This window comes from Schistocerca americana, chromosome 5 (genome assembly GCF_021461395.2).
Source record: "Schistocerca americana isolate TAMUIC-IGC-003095 chromosome 5, iqSchAmer2.1, whole genome shotgun sequence".
In the NCBI taxonomy this organism is placed as follows: Eukaryota; Metazoa; Arthropoda; class Insecta; order Orthoptera; family Acrididae; genus Schistocerca; species Schistocerca americana.
In genome coordinates, this window is record NC_060123.1 from 593,326,700 (window position 1) to 593,340,492 (window position 13,793).

At 38.0% G+C, this 13,793-nt stretch overlaps 1 long non-coding RNA gene and 1 other non-coding gene across 2 annotated transcripts in view; both read left to right on the forward strand.

Moving 5' to 3' along the window:
* LOC124616716 overlaps positions 1–13,793 on the forward strand; it is an 85,034-nt gene that overhangs the window by 28,681 nt on the left and 42,560 nt on the right. The gene's annotated exons all lie outside the window — the stretch shown is intronic.
* Trnaa-cgc lies at positions 3,070–3,142 on the forward strand. Its single transcript has one exon. It is a non-coding gene; the product is annotated as a tRNA-Ala (tRNA).

The window sequence follows — 13,793 nt, forward strand, 5'->3', positions numbered from 1 at the left end:
AACACAGTATGGCGAGCAAGAGTTCCTTCAGCAGCTCCAGTTCAGCACAGGGTTTTGTAAAAAAAAAAAAATACTCACTTTACTTCACGAACTTGCGCCTCTAGCGCACTTCATATGCTTTTCTGTTTTCATGTGCACTACCAGATTGCTGGTGCTGTGATTTGCTATAGATACGTAGGTCCCTGGGCAACAAACCATATGTTCTGCTTCCCATTGAATTCTTCCAGGACGAAAGCTCTGGCATTTTTCTCGGAGTTTATGTGTAAATCCACACTTCCTCTTTGACATTATGAGAAATTATCTTAAACAAAAGTTAAACAAAGAATGTTCAAAACGTATTGTGCAGCTAAACTATGAAAAGTCTTCACTTACAAAACTTAACTATAATTCTGTGCCATAAGCTATATTTTGAAATTCACGAAACTTACCCAATAAGATGAATACGGAAAGTAAAGATGCAGCTGAATGATCAACAAGTTCGCTAAAAACACGTGTCACACAAAAACAAACAGCATGTAGACAATCACAGCTGTGCTTTGACCATAGATACTACCTGTGGTCGAAGCAGCTATCTCGAAGGTAAGAGATACCGTCAACTGGGACTACATTGGCCCAGTTATCTAGTTTAATTCTGTAATATTTCGAATAAATCTGTAACAATAATTTCACAAAAATTGTTTTATTTAACAGATGTTTACTCAACTATTACCGTATTTACTCGAATCTAAGCCGCACTCGAATCTAAGCCGCACCTGAAATTTGAGACTTGAAATTCAAGGGGGAGAGAAAAGTTTCAGGTCACACCTCGAAATCGAAACAAAGTTGGTCCATTGTAATATGACACACAATTTAGATCGAATGAATGACGATACAGCTACAGTAGTTTGGTTCGAGTCGTAAGGTTAGCTGTTAAGCTTTACCAGGTAGGCATTGCTATGCGTCAGGTGCTCCGTCCGTATTTATAAGGGTACCCTGATAAGTGCCGTTCTCTGTTATAGGTGTTTACGTCACTCTAAGCTGAAAATGTATTAGTGTACTGTGTCATGCATTGTTTGTCGCATTCTGTTAATGAGTGTTAACGGCCTGTCGCCGATCGCGGCATGGCTTGCTGTTGTGCGCGCTACCATGGCTTAAAAGAGGAATCGTCTCATTAGCGAAACAATGGGAAGAGACTGCTATTGTTGTTACTTACACTGCTGCTTTCTTTGATAATGATCAACAAGAACCAAATAATAGACTGCGTATGATAGATGTTCTGAACTAAAGCGAAAATTTTTCTCTGTTTGAAAATCTTTAGTACATTACATTCTGCACAGAAATTAGTCATCGTAGATTTAAAAATCTAGTCAATTGCCGTGCTTCATTTCTGACTGTATCACTATTAGGCATAAGAATAATACGAATATAAACATGACATGATATGTATATTCTTCTGCGTTTGCTGTTGTCTCACTCTAGTTTCGTAGTTTATTAGGCAGACAGGATTTAAATGAGAGCAGCAAACACGAAAGAATACATGGCAAAATGTTTATATTCGTATTATTCTTATGGTGCAGAGAATACTGCATGTGATTCACAATTCATAAAATTCCTATTAGCAACGATATCTTCTCACAGGTTGGAAAAAATTCAGAACGTGGAGTTGGCTGTATTGATAAACATCCCAAACAGTCTTTCCAGTCGGATTTTCGTAGTACATTGAAATGCTGCTACATTCGAAGATGAACAATACGGAATTTGTATTTACTACGTTGGATAATGTATGAAGAATACAGTGGTCGAAACTCGGGGCAGAGAAAACGCTCGTCTTCCACCTTTTTTTTTTTAATTTATTTACTGATGCAGAGGTTTTGGCGCCAGTATTTATCTTTGTGCCTGCAAAGCATGCCTGTATAGCGCTACATATATTCGACGGCAGAAGTTTGTTGTGGCGGCACCTACCAACATTTTTCAGAACTTCCGCTTACTTTGCACTCGATTCTAAGCCGCAGGCAGTTTTATGGATTACAAAAACCGGAAAAAAGTGCGGCTTAGTTTAGAGTAGATAAGGTACACCACGTTAACAGCTTCTGTAGACCTCTTTGGTAACTGATTTTATCTTTTCAAAAAGTGGGCCTATTTTGTACCAAAGTGGGGCTACTTTGTCCCAATAAATTTTTTTCCTAATTAATAACCCTTTTCATAGTTTTGGGTCAATTGTACATCTGATTATAGAGAATTGTGATAGTACAGCAACAAAACATCGCAATATTTCAAGGAATTTTAGTTTATTTACAAGAAAATTCTGAACCAATCAAATCCAATACCCGTACATGCATACAACAAATATTATTGCTACACATTACAAAATTAACAAAACAGTGGGATGCTTTACAGTGTGTTAACTGTAAGACGGCAGAGTTGAGGGGAGCGCGGGGAGAGGATGATGCGAGCATTGGCTGGTGCGGGGAGAGGAGGAAGCAAGCATTGGCTGGTGCGGGGAGAGGAGCCAGTTGCAGTGCTGGCACTACAAATTGCGCGTCATGCTTACACGAAAGCAGACAAAAGGCTTGGAAGTAAAACTCGCTTTAAATGTTTGTTTACTATGCGCTCACAAACCATTCACCCGATTACAATGAAACTTTGGTGAGTTGTTCTCCGAACACCCGAAAAGAGTAATGGACAATGTTTCAAACTGTTGGGTCACTGTAGCATGGGTAGCACAATTGATAAGTTAAGGCTTGTCATGCAGCAGACAGACCTGGGTTCGATTCCCACTGCTTGCAATTTTTATTTTATTTTATTCCCTGCAATGTTAAACTATTAATTATAAAATTTAAATATGCTTAAACAGGTCATATAGTATAATGTAACTGTCAATCTCCACACACACACACACACACACACACACACACACACACACACACACACACACACACACACACACAAAATTGCCATAATGTACAAGAAGACCTTTATGTGCATTACCACTATCAGGAAAGGATAGTTTGCTGTTCACTGTACAGGCACAATGTAAAGACTGTTACACACTTAGCTTTTGGCCAAAGCCTTCTTCAGAAAAGAAAACCGAGCGAGGTGGCGCAGTGGTTAGCACACTGGACTCGCATTCGGGAGGACGACGGTTCAATCCCGTCTCCTGCCATCCTGATTTAGGTTTTCCGTGATTTCCCTAAATCGCTTCAGGCAAATGCCGGGATGGTTCCTTTGAAAGGGCATGGCCGACTTCCTTCCCCATCCTTCCCTCATCCGAGCTTGCGCTCCGTCTCTAATGACCTCGTTGTCGACGGGACGTTAAACACTAATCTCCTCCTCTCCTCCTCCAGAAAAGAAAACACACACAAGCACACTCCCTCCACACGTCCACTATCTGCAGCGGGAGATATTGGTCATGTGTGCTTGCTAGTGTTAATCTGTTCGTGTTTTGTTCTGTGGAGAAGGCTTTGGCCAAAAGCTTGGCCAAAAGCTAAATGTGTAACATTCTTTACATTGTGGCTGCCTGCAACTCAACATATCACCTTTACAGTGAGTAGCAAACTATTTTTTTCCCAGTATTGTTGATATTCCAACCTGGAGTTTACCTTTTTTTAACATTTCATCACCCCTCACAAAATCCTTTTCCGCTTTGTGGAAAAAAAATCTAGCCTGTGATTCAATCTTGGCATTTACCAATGATCTTTTTCAGACCCTTCAATACTTTGGACTTAGTCTCCTGTCCACACTATGTTCTTTTGCTGAGTGCAACTATAGTTCCACAGTGAGACATCACATCCTGTTCAAATGTGTCAGCAGGTTTTTCTGAATTGCCAGAAAGCAATGCTGACACACATTCATTGTTTGCACCAGGGGGCAAGGAACACTGTTCACTCTCCTGGACAGCACCAGACAATGATTTGGCACATGCATGTGTATTCTTACAAATGTTAAAATTTAAAATGTTGTCTAAACAGCTGCATTTATACGAATGCACACATATGTTGCAGATGTTACACGTAAGTGAACGTGTTCTTTCGCATATCAGTTCTGAATTTTTTACAACAACATACACTTCACAACCAGTGGAAGAAAGCACTTCCCACAACACTTCACCCCTGCACAAAATCATCCCATTTGTTATCTCTGAGCTACCGTTGTGGCTTATTTTCACTCTTAGCGCCCTAGAGCATTGTTTACATTTTGAGAGCTTCACTAAGCTCTCTTATACTTTCTCTCTCACTAAACATAACAAAGCGTTTAATGACTGGTCCAGCCTTCTGCACTTATTCCCTTCTAGGTAACTGTATTTATTTACTTTATGTAGGGACTCCAAGTAATTGTTTGATTTAATGCCCAATCAGTGCCTAGAGCACTTTCCCACTCGCTGACAGTACGTTTTGAGAAAGTACCTGCCAAATTCTGCAGTATCTGGATCATTCAATAAGTCTTCCAGCACTTTCTCCAGACTACAACTAAAAACATCTATATCCAGTTGTCTGAAGTTTCTTTAGTGAACTAAACACTGCTGATTTTTTCCTAACTACCCCCAGCAATTCTCCTTAAATTCTGAGACCAGTTCCGTTGTATATGTCAAGAACAAAGCAACTAGTTTGGCACAGGTTCCATTACTTCTGACCATGCATTATGCTGGTGCATCGTCAGACATAAACACATTGGTGTTTACAGTGCCCACCCTTTCTCTCACACATTTGAAATAAAAAGACAGTAAGCACACGTATCCCCTATTTGAAAAACAAAATGCAACTGGCATTCCAGCACTATATCTGTCGACTACGACAACAGTAAAATGTTGAAAATGGTATGCAGTCATGCCATGAGTACCATCCACACATTTTATGTTCTCGATACTTCAGAAGTTGTTCAGCCTGAAAGTCTGTCATTATAATAAGAATGAAGTCTTCATCTTGAAAATTGGGATCCACTTGTTTTTGCTGCTTGAAATACAGTACTGGGTTGTCACTTTGTCTCTTCATTTCTTCAACCCACAATTTCACACTCACTGCATCATTTTCATGCTTCTTTGTTGCATAACAAATATCAAAATCCCTTTTTATGTTGTACAAATCTTTTTTTCTCAAGGAGATGGATTCTCTCCACACTTGCAGCGATTGATGCACTTCGCACATCTTGTAGAACTCGTCCATCAGGAACACCCTGTGGCAGCCGCCCTGAAAAAAGGAAAAAGGAAACAAAAATGAAGCACAGTGACAGGCCCTACATGTCTGTTCACCCAAATAAATTTGATAATTTCTTGTTTCATGTACATGTGTCACATTATCCATTTTACCTGCTAACTCTCTCTCGTTCCTATGCAGAAATATTCTTCCAACATCTTGGGTGTGTCCCATATGTTTTGGAAAAAATTTTAAGCAGCATTTGTCGTCTGTTATTGTCACTTGCATGTTGGATGGACAAGTACTGCCTATTTTATTCGTGCCCATACTTTTGACACACCTGTCACCTGTTCCTTTAGCACTGAAATTAAAAGAGCGATGGCAGTGGTAATATCGAATACGTTTTTCTAGTCGCTTCTGCTCCAAACAATTCATTACATGACGAACATGGTTTACTTTTTCGTAAGAAATTTTCCACTCTTCTAAGTCTAGAAAAAGAATGTGAAGGCAATATTTTTAAGTCATGTACTTGGGACTAACAAAGTTTACTGAACGTGACTAACACAAATATAAAAAACAAACCTGCAATACAACCAAATTCTCTCTCTTTGCACTCAAAACTAACATCACGGTTGTCTTGAATATGTGTTCTCAGTGTGTCATAGGTGAGAAACGAGAGAGCACTGTGGGCAACTAATGTGGCATTTCCGACTGTTTTTCTCCGACTTCATGCCATGCACAGTTATTTGATGCCGTTTTAATGAACCGCATCTCATAAATGCAATTCCGCACTGGGGACACGATTCAGTGACTTTTTTCCTTTTTTAGACACATGGATGTCAAGTTCATGAACTTTCCTCATGTGGGCGTAGAGATTCTTTCGCATTTTAAACTCTGAACTGGATCCCTCGCACTTATAGAGCGTTTCGTGGGAACCACTCATGTTTACCAAAAAACTAAACAAGAAAAAAAATAACAAAACGGAACAGCAGCAACGAAATAACAAGAAGCAGCAACAAACAATGAAAGCAGTTAAATGGAGCACAAGCCAAACATCAACATGAATGGCGTCTTCGAACGGGATGACTAGACACGTGAAACCAACTTCCGATCAGTAAACGTCAAAACATCCAAGTGCGTACTGTCGGGAGACACTCCCGTTGCACCCTCACTTGAATCTACAGAGTGACAGGCAACTACGGCACTGCAGCGGAGCGACCTTTCACGGAAAGAACCGAAGATGCACGAGATAGCAGACGACACATAACTGCGGCTGACAACCGATCCACTTTGTGAAAAAGGAGCTCTTTTACTTACTGTATTATAAATTTTTACTGTTTTTAATCATGAATGTAGCAGAAAATAAAACTATTAAACAAGAAAGCCAAACATACAGTACTGATTTAAATTAATTTCTTCATATTTAATAAAGGATGTTAGTCATTCTTATGCCACTGACTGAAGTTTAATAGCAACAGCATAATTACGATGTGAACTGCAAAATACCAAGAAACGTCACAAACAAAGGAATTAGGTAAGGTAAAGTTTACTGTATAAACATCAATATCTGTTGACTGTCTTGTAATAGAGAAACAGTAATGTCTTGTGCCTCAGCTGTACTTGGTTTCTCGAAATGGTGCACTATTTTCCTCCTCTTCTTTATACAGAACAACCATCTCTGAGGCTGTATATTTTGTTCCCTTCTTGATGAAGCAGTGCAGGGGCCAATTCCTTTATGATCTTTATTGGATTTAACAGCAGCTAATGTAGCTTTCAAGCTTAACAGCTGGCGTTTTAAAACTTCCAGTTGTCCCGTAGAAGATATTGTCAATCACTTCAGCAAATTTTCTCCTTCTCCTGAGTTAAATCTGAAGATTCAATGTTTCCTTTGCTGAGTTCGACCATTATACTTTCTTTTTCACTTCCCCTTCATAAATATGTAGTATATCCTCGTCATCATTAACATCACGAAAATTACTGACGTTCGCTGAACTGGATGACTGTCTTGTTTTGTATAGTCAGACAGAGTGAATATGTTTACACATGTTCCATCTGATACTCAAACCTACGCACGAGCATGTATACTGATGTATGCAGGCCTGACAGTCAATGCAAATCAATTTACAACTGCAATCTTGCACATTTTACTGTACAAAATAAGTGACACCCACCTTAGAAGTACATGGTACAAGCCAGCATTTTCCTTCAACTATGCGTTCCTGAACCACCTCAGAACTTAAGTCATTGTATTGATACCACTGTTAGCTCTGTAACAATATGCCCAGCACCTGGTTCTTTAACATAATGTTCTTGGAGGTAGAACCGAAACTCAGCTGTTACAGGATCTGAAACCAGGCGCTCCAGAGCTAAAGGAAATATGTGCTCAAATGTTATGATGTCTCTTTCCTGCATTAAACTCCTCACTAGCTTATAAGTTTCAACCTGTCTTTCCTTTGATTTGATTTTAATACATATATTTTTCCTCCATGCCCTGTCAGTATGCCACGAGCAATAAAGTCTTCTCACAGGTTCTTCCATCTCTGAAAGCCAAGTATTGTAAAAAGACTCAGCTAAATCTGAGATGAACACTTGAGGACGTACTTTTCCTACTTTAGTCTTTATTTCATTAAAAAATGACCACATCTTGGTCAGACCTGTTTGAGATAAGAAAAGCACAAGGAAAACCTTGTCTCATGTCGTCAAGCACAAGAAGTTAAAAATAGTTTTTAATGTAATATTACAAATAGCTAGTAGTATATGCCGGTCTTCAATGTAAACGATACCATTTTGTTAATTCAGTAATAAACGTGTATCACAAACTCTGGTTCTTTCTTTACTTATTCTTTCTGTACTTATTCTTACGATCATCTGATACAACCATCTGATTGGACGAAGCAATGCCAGATTTACGAAAAGTGACGACGTCTTTTCCGATTTTTCGTGACATACAAACCAAAATTTGCAGTTGTTTGAGTTCAGAATGATGTATTGTGGCAGCTATTTACTAATGTGTAACAGACTGATTGCGGTTCTGACCACTACACATATCTGAAGAGGTAACCAAATGATCTGTCTTTGTTGTCACGTATTTAAACAATGAAGCAGCAGATAAATAAGTCTGATAAAATAACTCAATGTGAGTTAATGTTTAGCCACCAACCTGTCACATTGTGCACAACTTCATTCTGTTGTCAAGTGGAATAGAACTGCGGAGAATCCCAAGAAATATAAATTGGGTGTTTGTTATACACAAAAAAGGTACTTTCAGTTTGGATAACATTGACCCTGAGGAAGAAAACAAAACTCTTTGCCATACAGTTCATACACACTTTAACACATACCCACATTTCTTCTCTTAAGTGGTATGCATCAGCTATAATATGAGACTAGGGCACTTTTTTTTAGTAACTAACAAATCAACTGCGGCAGCAGCTCTTACATGACATGTCTGTTAGCCAAGGCAGTATAACAGTGTTCCAATTTTCATCTGTTATGAGAGTCATTTTAATATTAGTAACGAATTCTACTTATTGCTTACTTACCTTAGGTTCCAATTTCTTATTTTGGTATGAAAGAGATTTCTTAACAGGGCAACAATGTCCCAATGTTTTTAGGTAGCTTGGGCATAAACATTGAGCTTTGTTTATGTCATTCCCTGTTTTGTAATTTTCATTCTTTTAAATACAAGCGTTTCTTGTCAAGCTGACAGGTATTTACAGTGGTACAAAATGAAATGATGAAGGGATTAAGACAGATCATGGAGCAAAACCTTACATCATAGTTTGAGAAGTGTGGAATGTCTCAATCAATAAGCAGAAGCTTTTATTGCTTGCCAACGACAAAGTTTTACTAACATTGAAACTAGGATTTGCTTTTGAAATCATTGTCCTAATAAAAATATAGGCTATATATTCCTTATTCATCCATAAAAAGTATGGTAACTGCGAATGAAATAAAGCATAAATATTAGGTACTATATTCAGAATTTTATTCCAGCAAAAAAAAGCTTTTCTTGATATGTTGTTATCCACTTTGTTGAATTGCTTGTTACTGGTATACAGAAAAATTATTACAATGTGACTGTTTTCAGTTAATTGCCTTTTTCACAAGACTGTGGAATTTAAAAATAACACAGTTCTATGTAAAAAATATATTATTATATGAAATTGTAAGAAAGTCCACATCATTTTTTGTTGAGAATGAAAGAAATGTCTCAGTCTCTAGACTGATACAAATGTAATACTATTTACCATTCCACATATATATGATTTATCACAGTGGTCCCGCATAAACCAGGAAAGTAGTCAAGCAAACAAACATAAGAAAATATGCAATCATTTATAAAATATGTCTTACTACAGATATAAATGTTGTGGGCTGTAGTTTCTGTACAACACATGGGTTACATTTCAATGGATTAGGGGAGAGACTGCTAGAAAATTTAGTGCCCAATGAAGTAGTGAAAAACCAATAACGCTCACCTCTCTTATTTTTTGAGGGTAAACCACTGTCGGACTAGATCACAAAAAAATGAATTTGTAATGACACACAAGCAAAAACCATAACATACCACACCACACAATGATGGGAATGTATTTCAATGTGCCAAAAATGAGGCAATTCTATTTCTCATTAATATTGTCACTCATTGTGGAAACTTAATTAACAACACTGGCTAGAACATACTATAGCATACTCTGCCAAACAATGGCTAAATATTTCAAAAAGAAATGTATGTCCCATTTGGAAGCACACAGATCACAAGCTATTGCAGAATGAGTGCTGCATACTGGTATGGTGGAGTATCAATAACTTGGAAACACTCTACATATAATATAGTTCCAAATGTTTGTTTGAGGAAGATATATTTCTAAGGTATTACACACACACATAAAATTATAATTGTCTGACTCCATAACACACTAGAAACAAATTTTCATAGATGCACTGAATATGGTAGTACTATTAGTTGCAAGATACAGACATCACAAACATTTTGTAGCTGGTTATAACAACATCGACATAACAGAGAAGGAAGAATGTGCACCCTTATTTTAATTAGAATAAGGTTACATTCCCAGTTTGCCTCAATATAATGACTGCGTGATACTAAATGCCTCACACACTAGACCTCTGTGTACAAATATCAGTTACTGACCTTTAAAGAGTACCAGTTTTGTATAGGTTGTCCTGATTTTATTTTCATGCAATGCATCACTTATTCTCTTGGCTGCATGTTTTTGCCGTGTCAGGAGGTATCGTGTGACAATTGCTTTAATCAGCAGTATCATATGATTGTCCAAGGGATGCTGATTTTTCGTGTGGTCTGCTAACTCTTTAAACACTGGCTTGAATATGAATTCATTAAGCCCCTCAGACACACATTTGGAAAACTGATTTTTCAAAGAAACTATTGAATTACCTGTAGTATAGCACCTGAACACTTTTTCTGCGCACACAGATGTCAACAACATCATTCGATGGTAAAGCCAACCATCCTCTACTCTTTCTATGAATGAGAGAATAAGCAACATGGCTACCATCCCCTCTCAACACGGATAAACATGGCTCTCATTTTAAGGTTTTTTTCTAAGTGACGCACCACAAATCCAGCTATATATACTACAATATGGACTGCCACTTCAGAGAGATAAGTTCCAATAGCAAAGTAATCATGGTCGTGGTCAGTCGTTGCTGCACTATTTTCCATGCTTAGTAACTGCCACTGTTCTGAAGTGTTATTTATGTGATCTTCAACATTGGAACTGCTGAAAGTAAGAATGGGAATATCTTCCAAAGTTATACAATTCCCTTTTTCTGATCCACGGATCTCACTATGAATTAGTAGCCTCTTTTATGCTGTAACAAACTGGCGAGCAGTGGGGCTGTTATTCCAACCACCACGACTTCGGATGGCACTAAAAAACATTTCCAAAAGGTCCTGAGAACATTTGTACAGAGGTAGAAACTTCAATAGAGGAGCATGAGTTTGTCCCCCCACTACTTTGCTATACATGTCTAAAACACTGGATATACACACCAGGAATCCAATAAACCCTGGGTTTCTATTTGAGTCAACAACTCTCATTGCTTGAGGATTTGGACCAACAGTGAGTACTTTGATGTACCTCTGTGCCTTTAAAAGAAATCCCTCTACAGCACTAAAATTTGCTGTATTTAATGCCTGCTTGAAACCACTTTGTAAAAGTGCTCTGGAATTGCAGATATCAAAGAGAGAATTCAAAATGCGTATAAATCTTACTGTTGCAGATGCCTGTTCAAAACCTGGGAGTTTCATATCACAACAGTACTGTATGGCATCTGCCACAGAATTGCTAAGCAGCTGAGTAGCCAGTTTCACCTCAATTTTATTTAAAAAAAAAATTAAGGTGACGGGCAGTGATCTTGTTGCCTATGTGGAGCCCTTCCTTGAGCTGCAATTTATGTAACAGTTCCAAAAAGTGCCAAGAAATGTCACCACCTTGCTCATCCCAAAGAAATTTTTTTATCTCCTAAAGTGTTGCGCACAAGTTTCAACATATGTGGAGGGTCTAGGAAAAATGACATTTCATGATCATTCCCTTCAACTGAAAAAAGTACTTCTCAAAGTTTCACAATTGAGATTGCAGCGTAAACATGTAGCCATTGACAAATTGCTAGTTGAACCATCACATGTGAGTGAAAGAACTTTCACACCACTTGAATTGGCAAGATCAATGCACTGTTTAACTATCTCGGCTTTTTGCTCACCAGTTGTACCAGCAGTCAGGAAATACCCAACTGGGAGCTTCCAAAAAGCATTAATAGCCAACTGGGAGCTTCCAAAAAGCATTAATAGCCACAAGCATGAGCACAAATGCTTCTTTGGCAGTGGGCAAATTATCTTTGTGTACAGATGACCCCATGTCAACATAACCGTAATAGCATGTGCCATCAAATTGTACATGTTGCCTGATGGCAATTTCATCAACTACCAAGCTACACAGAGTTGGAAACTTTGTTTCAGGGTGACAAGCTTCTGCCGTAATTACCTCAAATGTTTCAGGGTGACAAGCTTCTGCCGTAATTACCTCAAACGTCTCTGATGTGAAGCCAGGTGCTCCATCTATACACTGGTACCACTTTGTTAATGTTCTGGGGTGTTGCAAAGATGTATTAAAACAGCACCTAACATAATTATACGCCCTGTGGGAATAAAAATGCAGTGTTATGGCAAAGGAGTGCAGTTCTGGGCTGTACGACCTAGGTACAGCCTGTGCCCTAGCTTTCGCAGTTTGTCGCTGCAGCAGGTCTCTCTGCATTCCAGGTATGCTTTCTAGTATATTTAGTGAACTTTCATCCACAAGAAGCTTGTCTTTCAGTACCTTAATGACAGCACTCAAAGAAGCAACTTTCTTCTTAAGTCGTCGCTTAGACTGCTGAAGAGTTTTAATTTTTTTACTGATCAGTTTTTGTTATGAGGTGTTCACACTTCGTCTTCAGTTCATCATTTTCGGAGGATGTCTGACTACGTTCTGGTGGTCCTGCAGCGTACTCAGGAAAAAGAGCAAGAACTACTTCATCCTGCACTCTGCTGACGGTAGCCAAAACTGAAGATGGAAAGGAAGAGCTCTCCTTCTGCAATGGTGGCTTTCTCTTCCTGTCTCCCTAAATGAAATAAACAGATGGACAACATTAACAACTGTTTTTAACAGATGGTTGAAGGTGTTACAGACTTTTGTCATGAACAGCATGTTACAGCCCACTAATTACTCCTATTCTTAGTCCTTTCCAGAAATATAAATTCTATTTTTCCAGCAACTACTTATCTTGTTCATAAAATACTCATTACTCTAACAAAAACCATTGTTGTGTTCAGCAGACAACTTGAAATGCCTCCCATGTGCGAAGCTACAATTAATACACACTTATTGAAAAAATATAAACTCTGAACATGTAAAATATTTATGCTGGGGTGTCTTGATTAACTATCACACTGTATCACTATGGGTGCTGTCAGTTAACAAGCTCTCAATACAACTGGTCCAACAGTTAATGATATAAACTATATCTAATTTTGCATTAGTGGTTGGTGCATGTTCAATGTTCCACAATAGAAATGTTCATTTGCTGTGCTTAACCCAAATACAGTTATATTTAACACAGCCCAAGTGTTAATTTCTGTGACTTCACTAAATAATTGGATGGTCCTATGCCAGATTGAACCAACTACAAATTACATGTTTCGAGATATTCAGCTCTAAAGTTCAACTACAGGGAAAAAAAAAAAAAAAAAAAAAAAAAAAAAAAAAAAAAAAAAAAAAAAAATCTGATGAGATATTGAGGGCAGTAAATGATCTTCAATAGATTGCTAATATATACTGAATCTTGTTTATTGGCTTTTCAATCAAAATGCACCTATTACAGGTCTGAAAAAATGATGCTGATTATAAGGAAGTGAAATAAAGTTTGAATAAGTACATTGTCTCAGCACAGATGTAATTATTAAAGCACTTTTGTTTCGTCACACATGTTATGTTTATAGCAGTCTTGTTTCATTCTTCAACAGAAAACGTCATATACTATAAGGAAACTGTGTCTGGTACATTTTATACAGAATTTTCGGGAATCTCAATCATCTTCTGATAACCCATCTTCACTAGAATTTGCAGCTATCTCTGCAGCACTTCGCAAGTTCTTGTAAAA